Source organism: Folsomia candida, unplaced genomic scaffold, assembly GCF_002217175.1.
Source record: "Folsomia candida strain VU population unplaced genomic scaffold, ASM221717v1 Fcan01_Sc003, whole genome shotgun sequence".
Classification (NCBI taxonomy): Eukaryota; Metazoa; Arthropoda; class Collembola; order Entomobryomorpha; family Isotomidae; genus Folsomia; species Folsomia candida.
This window is the reverse complement of record NW_019091195.1, coordinates 9,846,320-9,861,462: the sequence shown is the minus strand read 5'-3', so window position 1 is coordinate 9,861,462 and position 15,143 is coordinate 9,846,320. Positions and strand designations below refer to the sequence as shown.

Genomic DNA, 15,143 nt, shown 5'->3' with positions numbered 1-15,143 from the left:
AGAGTGAAAGTCATAAAATCTGGTCTAGTCGTGAGATAAGGGAGAAAACATACATACTTATGCGGATTGGAATATCTTTGCCAAAGTACAGCCAGCAACTTTTGCTTTAGTAACTTTACCGAAAAAGCATTTAAGCATGCGCTGATTATTATTATGAACGTTTATAAGTGCGTTTTATTTCGTCGAGTTTATATGCTCATTAAAACGAAAACGGTGTTAAATTTTGGAATTTTGTCTGTCACTTATAAAGTAGCCAAGCGTAGTGCAAACGAAACGCCCCCGATCTATCACCGGGGTTAAACTTTTATTTCACTTGGAATAATATTCATAACTTTCACTTTTGGTTACACAACAAGGAGCGCAAGAATTTGAGGGAAATAGGCATTCACTCACAGAATATGAATAAGGAAATCAACCCGGTATCGAATTTATCTCGCACGCCATTGTTTTGTGCTTCTGCAATCTAACAGCGTTGCTTGGGCAGTTTCGGAGAAATGTTTGAGCATATCTCGAATTTTGGAATAATATTATTGAAATCAAAGTGGAATCTTGCGTGACAGGTTACCATCCACATGAACACTACCAGAACCAAATTCATTGCATTCTACATACATATCTAGAAGACTGACTTGGTCTCATGTAATGTGAGTCAACTGCAAATTTCTCAAACCTAAATAGGTATATCTACCCTATCACCTCACCCCGACTTGGTTGTTTTGTTATTACCTATTTGTGCTAAATAGAAGCAGTACTCGACTCTGAATGTATGCATGAATGTACATGCATACGCTTGGTTTGCCGGATAATAATTAAAATATATACGAGAGACACGGGACTTATAACTGAGGGCGGTTAGGAGGACGTCATGGGCGGGTTTGTATCATGTAATAGTACCATGAAATGTTTTAAAGTTTAAGCGTTAATTCCACCACCACCTCCACAACATATAAAATAATATTACGGTAATGACTGGTCAAGCCGGTAAATAATGGAGCAGCTCGGATTGCACATAACCAGCCTTGTGGGTTTTCTTCAGTCTACTGCTTAGAAAGGCTTATCACTATGTATTACTCCCTGGCTTAATTAAATGATTTCAGCTTTTCTAAAAAAAATACTGCACAACTCTCATTTCAATATAAGTATGTGTATCATCATATTATGGTCATACATTCATGCAGGATGGTGCTGTAGTGAGACTAATTGAATTACCTTCAACCTTTTGAATTGGCCTTTAATGTTTCTTAGATTAGCATCTTTTTTATCCCAATATCGGTTCACTACAATCGGCGTTCAGGTGTGAGAATCAACAGTTTCCAAGTGCTAAGTGGCATAATTCAAACTTGATTCTTCTATGCAAGTAGTCATAAGAACACAACAAGTAAGCACATACATAAGTAAGAAATTAATCAGAGTGTAGCGTTACACTCGTGTCACCAGAAGCTGAACCTCTACGTATAAGAAAAACGCACATACTTATTTTTGCAGTTGTGGCATATATTGAGATTTTTTCAGAATGCAAAGAGAATGCAGACAACGGAATTCGCTGCTACTTACAACAGGACGAAAAGCTTTGTAGTAGTCGTAGTAGGATTGTGTCAGGACGTTCAAAGAGGACAATAATATAAGAGGTTGGTTAGAGGGGTAAAATGTTTTGAAAGAGAATAGAATGTGTCTGACTGGATGCCAAGATAAAAAATGTGCTGCTAATAGTGTGTTGCATTAAATATAGCAAACTTCACACTGGAGGATGGATGATGATGATAACGAAAGTAGAGCTCCAATGTCCTTGCTCCCAAGTAAGTACATACGAAGTTTGCATTGCAAACCAAACCTATTGCATTGCAAAGTGGGGTTTTCAGTAGTGTAGTTTTGAATAAGCAACATATTTTAACACGTAATACTGTGATTCCAATTTATTCTTCTGCTGAAAAGTATAACCAATCTCAGTTTGCAATAATACTATTATTCTTGCAAGTAAAATACAGTAGTGGCGAGGAGTTAGTCGTTGCCGGCCGCCGACGACGACCTAGGGAGTACCACAACAAGTAAGCATTATTAGTGGTGGCAGTACTAATACTAAGCTAAGGGTGGTTTGCTAGCATTTCGTTCCTGGTGTTATTCGATATGTATAGGACGACGGAGGAGAAGTGGGTTTGAAGGCTCTGTTCCTTGTTTTAATACACTGCAGTAATTTTACTGCATGAATTGTTACCCAGAAATTTATTGCATTTAACAGGTAACACCACCACCACCGCTGCCACACATCGTCCATAGGAACAGACAGACTGCTGCTGCTTTTCTAGGGTTCCTTTTCACTGATTGAACTGCGATAAAACGTGTCTGGGCTGCTTGCTTTCCTTCACCTGCCTTCTCGTTTAGAGGTTGAGGAGTCGGTTTCAGCCAGTGCAGTATACGGTGGTCGGTGGGGTCGGACTCTAGAATAATAATATATTTTTGAAACACAGCAGCAGCGTCCAGCCAGCCAGGAGCAAAGTCTTCCAACTCTCTTTTCATGCCAAAACTCGGTCAGTTTTACTGCTCAGCTACATACTAATACCTCCACATATTACCCACTGCTTCATGCAGCTCTATGGGCGAAAGACGGTAAAAGCCACAAAATATCAAAATTAAGTAATGACCAAAGACATTATTGCGTTGCGTGTGTACGTCAACTTGGTCGATTTGTTGATTCAAATCAGAGTTCAGCAGCGCTTGGGGGGAGAGAGCGAGTGCATTGTGGTGTAGATGGTGGTGCAACAGAAAGGAAGGCAAAAGAACGGGTGAAAGGAGGGAGAGGGATGGAAATTGTTTTTCTCGTGGTCTATTTTAATGTGAATGTGATAATTTTATTCATCAACAAACAAAAAAACAATTCATTCGAGTTGAACTTTTGGTTCCAGAAAAGTCCAAAAGTCATACAAATAACAAGCTTCCTTCTGAGCAATAAATACATGTCTCTGTGTGTGCTGCGTCGTCCCTGATTATTATTATAGAAACTCAAACATATTGAACCTAAATAGATTGATTATACACTTTTGAGAGTCACATAAAAGTCCAGTTTATTAGGATTTCTTGAGATAAGTGGTAGAAAGTGTAAGGAAAAGGACAGAAAAGTAGACTTTGTTCATTTATAAGTACATCGAGGCAGGTTAGCATACGTCTGTATGTATCTACGCTGATACAAATGTGCATGATACAAAATGTATATTTATCGCATTGCATAGTTGTCAAAATTAAGGTTTGTATGTATGCTACACATTATGAGTAAGATGTAGGGCATGGAAAAGTGGACTCCTTATCTCCTCTAAAAACAACTTGAGTCAATATGAAACAGTTTTTCTCATTCTTTTGGTTTCTTCAGTTTTTGACAGAGCATTTATTAGGGGACGCTTGTTTGCGACGATCCTTTTTATAGGGTTTGGGTTTTAGCTTGTGAGTCATACCCACATAGCGCATGAATTTATATGGCTCATAAAATTGTCGCAATGTGATTGACTTGATCGGATAGACAAAAATGTACCGTTAACAATTTCTCAAAGACTTGCATAATCATGGCTCAATAAATTTGGAACCGGAGATGTCTGCTGGGCTGGAGTTGTGAAATACCCGTGATCCACATCCAGTCAAGCTCTTCTTACAAATAGGAAGCTCGGTGACACATGAGAAGTCGAAGAAAAAGATTAACTGTTTCATTTCGTTATTATTCTCCGAGTCAGCCAGTGGTTTGATGATAAGCGAGATGGGTTTACTTGGTACTATTTGTATGAATGTAGCTGGTTGTTGAATAATTGTGTAAACTGTGGGAGGGGGGAGGAGGAGGAGGAAGGAATGGATCGAGTGTGAGGAAGGAAATGGGGGTCAGGTCAGGAGACAGGAATTCTTGACGCGGCAATAAATAGTTTCTGACTATGACTGTAGTTCTTCTTCTGCAAGTGGTCTCCTCCTCCTCAACTTATTATCGCATGGGCCGAGTGAATTAGTTGACAAGAAGAAGAAGAAGAAGAAGTGCTCAGAATGAAATGATGGCTTTGTAACTTTGGTTATGGAGGCTCAATGGCCGGGCACACAGTCCTTATCAGTGAATTGGAAGGATCCTCTTCTTGCATTAAGAAAGTGGAGAATGAGGATGATGATGTGCGTTGAGTTTAGGAATAGTGTTGGATGCATATTACACTGTTGAATGGAATGGGTGGTTTGGTTATTGGGAGGGTGGCAAGTTTTTCACAGTACTTGTTAGCAGTAGTGCATCAAGGTCTAAAACTAAACCAGCATTATCATAAGGTTGAGCATGAGTCCATTAGTTGGTGGGTTAAGTAACTGAGCATTTGATATTATAAGTATTATTATCAGCCTCTTCTCCGATGATCCCCATGGCATGGCATGATGCTGTATTATTGCATGGCGTTTAAGTCGAGTTAGCAGTGGCAGCAGTGTGCACACACAGTATTAAACTTTGCTCTATCGACACCACCACTGATTCCGTTCCTCGGGCACTCTCCTCTGGTTCAAGTTGAAGTTGTTAGTCAGTTCCCTGCATGGCGACGACCTGGATGGAGGTCCACTCTTCTCCTCACTCAAAAATTAACAATTGTCACAATCTACGCAATTACAAGCATCAAAGTTTTTTCAACTAAAACCTCCGAAGGCTACGACTACTGAAGAGAATAAGGTATCCATAAGTCCAAGTTTGCCATCGTTGCACTTGGGGTTATGCGCTGTTGTTCAATTTCCCTTTAGCTGGTGGTCACTCTACTGCTGTCTGAATTATTGTGCAAGAGTGATTGCTGATGTGGAGAAAGTCTCGAGAGGAAAGTATGGTCGGAATCATCTTTCAATGGAACTAACAATAAGTACATACATATTTTTCGACCAAAGAAAAAATCGTGCAACTCGGACTGGCAGCATTTTTGAGACGGAATTGGAACCACCACCGGGAGAGGCTGGAAACTCTGGAGAAAGCAGATGTGGGAAGTGATGGGTCATCTTACCAGGCAGCATTAGAGTCTATTTAATAATCTAATACTGTCAGGTAAAAGATGGTCTTTCATGAAAAATCAACTGTAATAAAGGAGCAATCAGCACGGACAAAAGTCGAAAGGAGCTGAAGAGAGAGAGAGAAAGCCAAGAATTGCAAATTTCGCAACACGCCCCCGTCCTTCTCTGCAGCCCGACACTTGTGCTCAAAATAACAAGACGTGCTACATGCACACACGACTTTGAGAAAATTAAATCAAATTGATGCTGCACTTTCGTCTCAGAATGAGAAGAGGATTCTACAAGGAATAAAAGGTTCCACACTTTGATTAAAGATTTCTGCAATGGACGTCGGTCTGGACTGCAGTGCTATTCACTTTGAAACATTTATGTGCAACAACTGTTTAATTCCTAAATTAACGCAGCAGCAGCAGGAGGAGCAGGAGTAGTGTAGGTAGAGGAGTTGGAAGGTTGTTGAGTGTATGAAACCGGTATCAAGATTTAATTATCTCATAACAGAAATGTTTGATTTACGGTGCGGTTTCATTCAGGCAGTCCCTTTTTATAAGCAATAATAAGAGTAAGCAAACCATATCAAGCAGGTATCCACCTATTCTACCCAACTGAACTGCCAGGGTAGATATTATGGTATCATTCCAGTCTAGTTACATGCTTCTGGTGCAGAAATCTGTGACGAAAGGAGCTCAACTTTGAATTATTTGCCGGAAACAGGATTGCCGATGAATTCCTGATAGCAATTTCTAGATCTCAATCTCATTCTCTGTGCTTGTAATAATTTATAATACGTTGCTCCTTCATTGTTAATTTCCAATTGTACTTTTCAGCTGAGTGAATAGCAGACGAAACCTACATTACATGCACACATGTACAAACCGAAAAACGGAGTATTTAGTATAGTCGTCTATTATGTATGTATGTGTGTACAGTATGTATATACATATGCACAGTCTACAGTAAGTAATGAGTAGCAATATACATATGTACATATTATGCCTCACCTCGCCATATTGTTGTATGCTTTTCCTGATTTTTCCGTTCGTCAACTAGCTATTCTTTCCCATCTATCTATATCGTGTGGAGTTTGGAGATAGAACAAATATACAACACAACAGCAATTAGAGAGAATTCACTCTTGGAGGAATTCTAGTTATTTTTGGACGCATGATTCCATCCATTGAGAAACTTATACGGGTGTTCGTTTATTTTCGTCGTAGGCTCCGCTGATTTTCAATCTTACTACTATTTGTTGTACTTTCATCTATTCGCGTAGATTTCCCAGCAGTACACAGACTCACACATCACCACAGCGGAGCAAACAAAGTTAAGCCGTATCCGATCCATGTGGTTATATTATATTTTGTGTGATCGGAATCACCAAGAAGCCGAGATAAGGAGAGGCTGAGAAGCAGAGTGAGAGCGACGACCAACTATGCAAGGTATATGTTATTGAAGTAGGCAGAAAATCCGAATTGCCAATTCCTTCGCATCCTCCTCATTTAAGATGAAGAAAGTGTGTGTGTGTATTTGTTTGTAAAATGCAATGTCGCCGAGGCTTGCTGCTTATCTCAAAACGCGGTTGGGATTAACCAGACTGCTGCTGCTGCGGTAAACGACGAAGAATAAGAAAGCTAATAAAATTGTCTCCTGCTACATCCGTGCAGCTTTATGCAAAGCCAAGAAATTCAAAAACGTTTATTGTGGCTTGATTTCAAACAACCAGCCCAAAAAAGAAAGAGTATCATATCTTATCAGGACAATATTTAATCACCAATATAGTTCTATTGACTTGTTATTGGTGATTAGCAATGCAATGGAGATTAAGTATTTTGAAGAGAACCATACAGTCTTTTCTTCTACTTCTTAATAAGATACGATAAACATTCAGAGCTTATGTACTTGTCCCAAGCAGACTGAGGAGCAAATGGGCCAAAGAGATAACGCTCCTCAGTCAGTCAGTTAGCTCAAAAGTCAAATCCATATCGCATGTTTCAATTCATCTCGGCAGCAGCAGCATCAAAAACCTAAACCAACTGTATTCTGTAGTTGCAGAGCGCTTAGAAGCAGCGTAATCTTTGTTCTCTCATGCTTCCAAGATGAGACGACGACGACTCTTTGCCTTTGCAGCAGCGGTGTTGGAGAAGCAATGAGATACTGTAGATACATATGTACATATGATACATGGATGCAGAGAGTGGTGGAGATTTGGTATTATTATATCGAATTGAGTTGACTTCTTGTAGGAGATAAACTGATGACCTGTGATGATGTGATGTTCGAATGGAAGGGGAGGAAACAAACCAACCGTTTCATGAAACTGGGACAGGTTGTGTATGAAATATTATTGGAAGTGGGTGATAAGCATCTCAAATAAATAAATTTTCAATTCAAGACGCACTTCTGACTTTACTGGAGCAATATTGATGAGATCAAGGGGCATCTGAGAGAACGATACATATGTGAAGTAGAATCATCATCATCATCATCCTTATTGCTATGAAATTGAGGTAGTTTGCTCAATTCAATACACAAAGTTCATGTGACGACAAACAACTTATCTACTCCAGTAGCTCAAGAAGCTAACTGTTTTAAGGATTTATTTAAACTGTCATCATATAACTGAATAAACAGCTTTTCCATTTATTCCCACAGTATGTACGTACTTCTTGATTCAGCATAATGGAACAAGAAATTTGTTATTTATTTATTATATTTACTAGCCATTGCTAACACAAGTATGTACAAAATGGTCAATAAATTAATAACCAATCACATTCAAACATTACAAGAGGTTTGTGCATATAGCGCTATATTATTTATTATATTTGGCCTTATCTTCAGCCTCCAACGAAAAATCATCCAGCACAAAGAGAGCGAGGCGAGGCATGGATGAATTTAGGGAGAGGAGGCAAATAGGAAACTTTTGCCGTTGCTGGACCGCTTGTAGTCTTTTCACTGCCTATTTTGTTTAATGCATCATTATCATTCAACACTGATATAGTCTTGCTTGTTGACTTGGCTGGGCAAATTGTAATATTGGAGCTGGTGTTTGTTGATTAGTTCACTGTGCGGCTGGTTATGCAGTGAACTTGAAATACAAGAAGATGTGGCAAGGACCATGGGGTGGATTATTAAGATGATAAGATGTAATAAAATGGTGGAGGACTAGAGAGAGAATGCAACATAGACTAGCCAGGATGTTAGAACGAACGTTAAAAACAGGTGTCCACACCACTATTCCACTTCATAAATTCTTTATTTTTTCTTTCTTTTTGAAAGAAGTTACAAAGAAGTGAGTGAGCAAGCAACGCCAGAGTCGCGATTCCGGTTTGGCTGCATTTTCATTCTGCGACTCTCTTCAAGAGTCCTCCCAGACAAAGATTGTCTTTATGCTTATAAACAGCAGAGCCTTTAATATGCCACAACTAGCGCCTAACAGTGCAGGCAGAATCCTCGTATTTGCTTTTTGGTTTGATTAATCAACTAAACTCTTTCAACGAAAACTTAACTGGGTTCAACCACGTGGGCCACGGACTCCATTCTCATTGTTAGTTCATTTATTTTATTGCATTTGGCATCAAATCTTTCTCTCCGCCTCTCTCTGCATACACATGCATGTCTCCAATGTCCAGTCCAGTTGTCTTCTCACTTTAGCATGAAAACGATGTGGTCTCTGTACACGCAATTTGTCAAACACATATTTTGTCATGTAACCAGGTTGCAAAATATACTTTTTTGCAAGTCAAATGCTTTTTCCAAAATATTTTTTAATGCAGTAAAGCTTAACATAATATACGATAAATAGGTATTCATCTCGTTGAGAATGAAACTAAACACCTTCCAAGTATGTAATTACTTTTATACATAGTCTGGCTGGGATAATTATCATTTGCATTATCAAAAGTGCATGTCGTTAAATATGTAATTCTTGTTACTTGAGTACTCGCCAACGAAAATTCTTCACGCAAGAATCAAAATGGTATTTAACCACGTTTGCGAATGTGTGGAGCCATCATGCTGGAATTATGTGTGTTGGCGACGGATTACTCAAGTGACAACGATGTGTTTAGGTGGTTGCAGTGATACCTAAACGGTTTAGGTACATGTGTGTATAGGACCACTTGCGTTTAGGCTAAACCTTATACACATGTAGACCCATTAGACTATGGAATACATTACAAGTAGTACCTTAAACCAGTTAAACCTCCCCCTACTTATTATTATCTGTATAATTGCAAATAGGTCTGCATTGAAAATTTCAAGTTTGAAATATTACATATGTAGAGAAATATTATGTGGAGAAAACCTATGACCAATGGATCATATTTTAATTATGACTATGAGAGATGACGATGGGTTATTAATTACATAACGGCGATATGATATGACCCCGCCAACATTAATACTTTTTCTTGGGTATCGAAGTTTCTTGAATTGCAATGTGTATCAATCAATCGTATTTTAAATGCAGAGAGAGAGTGAGAGAGAGAGAAGTTGATGAAAATTTGTAGTGAATTATTGTACATGCATATTTAGTTTGCCTTTGGTTGGTATAGTGAGTTGGGATTGAAGGCATCCTTGACCGTTGCCTGTTGCGATAAGATAAGCTTCTGTTCGCCAGATATAGGATGTCATCATTTATCCCCTTCTGCATCTGGCAGTCTAGATTTGGTTTCATTGCCAGTACAGCAGCCACGCAACGAGCGAAAGAGAGAACAAGAGTTGTCACACATTATTATATGCAAAACGTTGCTAGTTGTATCCTAATAATAATTTAATCATGAACTCCTCTCCTCCGCCTGTTGGGATATTATTATTACCAAATAACAATTGACAAACATGAGGCTAATGCTATTTATCATATTTTTATTATCTCCAGCTATGAGTGAGATTAGGAACGGATTGAATGTCAGTAAATGCATATATGTACACAATATTCCTCCTCCTCATATTTTCACAACCCGTCCAATGCATCACCCCAACATTGCATATATTATGGATGTGTCGCATTATCGCATATTATTCCATGTGTCTGTTGAGTATTGCTCATTTTAACTGGAGAAGTAGTCTCATTTGGTTTGGATGAGAGCGTCGTCGTCGAGTGGAGCAACTTACTTATTTGCCTCTTCATCATCATTAACTTCAACTAACTTTATTATAAGCAGACGCACTTTAACCCAAAAACAAAGTCAACATTTAGTTTATTACATGGAAAAATCAATATAATGGGAGCAACGAATGAAGTGCATGTTACAGAATGGCCATAAATACATACATATATGTGGCATAATTGAAATGGTAATGAAATTGTACTCCTAGTTTTATAAGCTTCAAATAAATATTTACGCTTAATTTAATGTCATCCATTGCGGAACTGTAAAATCAATTCTCAATTGGTTTAAATTTTCAATTTTTCTTTATCCCGACACATTAGTCAAGTACTGCATATTTAGCACACAATTTGATTACTCAATTGGTCCGTGTATGATAAAATCAATGGAGATTTTCATGACGTCTTCACATCCAGCGTAAATCTTATTATTATGACGGTTACGTCGTAAGGCGTTTTTTTTAGAATGGCGGATGGCGTTGACGTGGCGACAAATTAAGATGTTGTAGCAATGTTAATACACAATTAATTCCCTAGGAAATTGTCTAAAAGTCAAGCAGGTGATGCCAGCGAGCTACATACTTAATAGTAAGCTTGATGTAAAATGAAACTTACGACTGCTAAGTTTCGGGTTTTTCACGACAAACGACAAAGAGGTCGTGGAAACCCCCAATATTTTAACCAAGTCAGGATACAAATTTTCTCTAGGGTTATTAAAAATAAGCTTATTTCTACCACTCCACTGAAACATGAAGCTTGATTATTGTGTCTACTCTGATAAGTGTAGTGTCGCCTCACATTTATATGACACGCTACACACAAATACATACGACGTAAGTCTACACCATGCTGATCATTAGCAAAATGCTAATGTAGTCTAATCTTGAGCATTATTGTTTAAATGAATTAAAACATCTATTTACTATTCTACTATTCTACTACGCTAGAGCATTTTAATTTTATGCCAAATTCTTTGTAATTCAATGCGTATGCTGTGTGCTTATTCATGAATTGGAATTCTTTTTATCGTCCATGTCCATAAAATAATATATTAAAATGAATGTTTTGTCTCTGTGAATACAAACAATAAAACCACAGTGCTCTACCATTATTATTACATGCCGGTGACATTCCACAGCCTCCATGGCGTTAAAACAGAATTCGCAGTACTTTACAGCTCTGCTGACGACTTGCATCCCAAGGTTTTCGGAATGAATGAACTGGTTAACAATTCTGCATGGTTTGCGCTACTCATCACTTTATCAATCTCTATGAAATGAGGTAACCTCATTGAGGTTATTATGTCTCATGTGTATTGCAGACATTATTATGCATATAGGAATAGTCTACATATTGCACGCATTATTACAATTAGCAGAATAGTGAAATAAAATCCTTACACAAATGTTTTTTCGTGGGTAATAATGGTCGAAAATACTAATAGCTTTTAGATTTTTGGTTTAATTTCTTGCTCGTGTATGCACATAACACAACACATAATTTATTGCAACCCGAATAATACAATCATAACCTAATTAAGTAACATTACTCAAATTATTGTACATGACTTACATGATTTCATACATTTAAATATTTGTCATATGTCATCATTCTCATATCATGATAAGGAAGAAAGTGCAAGAGAAAGCATGGCGTGGTGAGCCGGGAGAAAGTCGTGGTGAGCTAGTTGGAGTGCCACTGGTGCACATTTCGGTAGGCTTCCAATCAAAAACTCCTCTTCAATGGCAGCAGAGGGAGCTGGTCGAATTCGCGAAAGTTTATTTCTTTTCTATACCTTTTCTATGCGTGTGCAAATTAGGCAAGTGTTCATTCACACAACTTGGGTCCACCGAAACTTGCTTTCTGACTTCATCCATCCACCAAGTTGTATATCGCAATTGATCAAATTCGCTAAGGTTAGAGGGGTGCTCCCTCTAATTCTGGCCAGAACTTTGTTTGAATACAAAGTAACAGCAAAAATTTGAAAACTCTACAAAGTTTATTTTTCGAACATATTGTGAAATACTCCATATGATAAAGTTAACGGGATTGGTGAGAGTTGTTTTGCTTGGATGTTAGTGGGACATAGTGGTTTGCCCTTGGAATCACTTTCAGTGGGCTGTGCTCGTGTATATGTATTTTGTTGTAATTCTTGTTCTCCCTTAAAAACAGTTCATCCAACCACCGATTAATTATTATTGTTCTCTCGGTCATCCAGGTTTTTGCCCGGCTCTCCTCTCCTTTGTTTACACACTACACCTCGCCCGTTCGTTAACACCTTATCCACGCTGACCTTATCTGATCCAATCATTACCCTTCCTCTCGTCACAGCCTGAAAATGTTTGCCCCACTTTTGTAAAAAAACCGTCGTTAAGGACTATTATGGATTTGTCTTCCTTTGGATTACCTCCAACCCCCCTTTAGATCCTTCTTTTTTCCTTGCAACTCGTTCTTCCGTCAATCAATCGTGTGAAACAAAGTCAATCTATATAACCCTGTTGTACAAGTAAAACTGAAAGCTACAACTAAAATTGTGCCGAGCAATTAATTCTTACCTGCCTTATATATTGTTGAATTGCTCATTAATTAAAAAAGTGATTCTCTATAATCAGTCAACCATCAAATGTTCGACCTCGGTGCATAAATTACAACAATATTATACGTTTATAATACAGTACACAACAATCAACCACGATTTGGGACTTGCTGGAGGTGCTATATTCGGTGGTTAAACAAAAATTTAGAATGCGAAACTATTCGTTTTTTGGAGATGACAACGAACGGCCTTTGCGGAAACAACTGCTCACAAATAATTAAGTTAATTGCACTGCTCGACAGTACTACCAACCACGAGAGAGGGGATACGTTTAATATTATTATTGTGGAGATTTGATCGGTACTTAACTAAAGCTAATTGTTACTTACTGCTACACTATTCTACTGCTACTACCGTTGGATTCCTTCAGAGATTCCATCCAAAGATCGGGACCACCGGATAGGTCGTTTCATCATTTACTTTCACTAATTTGACACCTGAGCTCATTATTACCACGGATTCCACCAAGGTCAGAAAGGTAACGCATTCAATTTCATTTTTAAACAGTGTATGGGTACATATTACATATGTATACTTTCACTATTCTGATTACAATGACCAATAGTTTGGGAGGGGGAAAGTTATTGATATAAAATATTAGTAAACATTATAAATAAATTAGCATTGTGTTGCACATATTTGTTGTAGTGTCACATCTCATATCACATAAGTGTCAAGTGGTATACCCGCCCGGTATACCAATTTAGCTGGTCCCGATAATACCGGAACCTATCTATAGTCAAGTTATATATGTTACTAAATAGCTTGAATTTATTTGAGGACATATTTTCAAACTTTGGGTTGATTTGTCAAATTTGTTTCTAATTTTTGAAATAGCACATACAATGCAAAATTGAAAATTTATCCTTCATTATTCAACGTCATATCTTCATTTCAAACTCTGGGGAAGTCCAGCAACTCTTCAGTTAACACAGTGATAAACCAACATGATGTTACTTTTATCTAGTAAGGAATTGTACGAAATAATCAGAAATTAAATGGCTTAGCTAGGTTTAAATCCATGAAATGAAAGAGATGGTAGAGAAAGTTTTTTCCCCGAAGGTTCTCTGATTATTGCGCTGCCGGCCGCTTCATCATATTTTTTGGATTCCATATTATGCAGAGCGGTTCAGAGTTTATTTTCAAAGTTCAACGAGTAAACTATAATTACCAGACAACAGATCGGCTTCTGCCATTGCCAGGTGTAATGTAATGACGTCAACCAGTGAAGGTAGCTCAACTTTCACTCGAGTGAAAGGTATTTTGAGGGGTTCTATGTATGTAGTCGATCCCTCTTTTTGGTCCCCGAACTGTGCTTTGACGGAATTACTTTCTCGGCATTTGCAGTACGGCGCTGCTCTCATTAAAATGTCAGATAATGAACTTCAATGGACATAAAATGGCAAAGTTTATGGGTTGTTGTTGTGGGAGAGACGCCATTCTTTTCTATTCATCATCATCTCCAACGGAGACGGAAAAGTGAGTGGGTGCCCTTTGAAGATGAGTAGAATGATTATTATGGCCTTTCTCCAACCGCATTCCTCGCAATATGCTGCTCAATCCGTAATATTTCTAATCCGACGATGTCAAGTACACTTACGAGTTTGTGGAGAAAGCGAATTGAGGGTATTGCGATGCAAGTGACTCATTCATGAATGATGATCAAGATAATTGGAATTCCATAATTTTAGAATATGACTTGAGCCTAGCCTAGAGTTTTGATCTTTCCGACATCTCATTATATCGAGTTTTTGCAATTTGTAGAACGTAAACAGATTTCCTATGAACAGATCTAATTAAATAACAGTGGTGTTGTTCCCTGTAGTAGTTTCATGGTTTTTTAAATTCAGCATTAAATTATGTACATCTACATTTAAATACAACTTCATGGTTTGATTTTGAGCACCTGTCATTTCATAATTCAGCACATCCCAATTTATTTGTGCGACTAAAATTTCTTAATAATTGTACGCCACTTGCTTTCGGTGGTCAGTCAGTATAGTATAGCATATAATTTCATATATACAAGCAATCCTTTCCATATTCTGTTAATAATATAATTATTACTGTTACAATTATTTAAACTGAACCTAATTCCTAGGGGAAGTAACTATGCACTAAATGTCAAGCAATCGTGACCTGCGTTATTTTAATAGTTACATTTACAATGTCTGCTTCTGCTTCCCTGTGAGAAAATTATGATAATTTTGTTAGTCTTTCTCATCAAAATATAGGACTATGAGAACTAATGCCATTATAATACCTTTTGTGAACGTTGAAACTTGTTTGCAAATTTCTGGCTCAACAGTTACTCTAGCCCGAGTTAGGGTCAGAGTCCGCTTCTACGTTTTTGTCAGATGACCAATAGTACCCAACTACTATTCGTAATCGTCAAAAATTTTCTATAATGTAACATGCAAAATTCCACTTTCACCCCACTGGGCC

General features: G+C 37.9%; 1 long non-coding RNA gene across 1 annotated transcript; it reads left to right on the top strand.

Annotated features, from left to right (window-relative positions):
• Positions 1–4,441: 4,441 nt before the first annotated feature.
• LOC118435153 lies at positions 4,442–7,638 on the top strand. The gene is made up of 2 exons (XR_004834538.1): positions 4,442–6,431; positions 7,039–7,638. It is a non-coding gene; the product is annotated as an uncharacterized LOC118435153 (long non-coding RNA).
• The last annotated feature ends 7,505 nt before the right edge of the window (positions 7,639–15,143 follow it).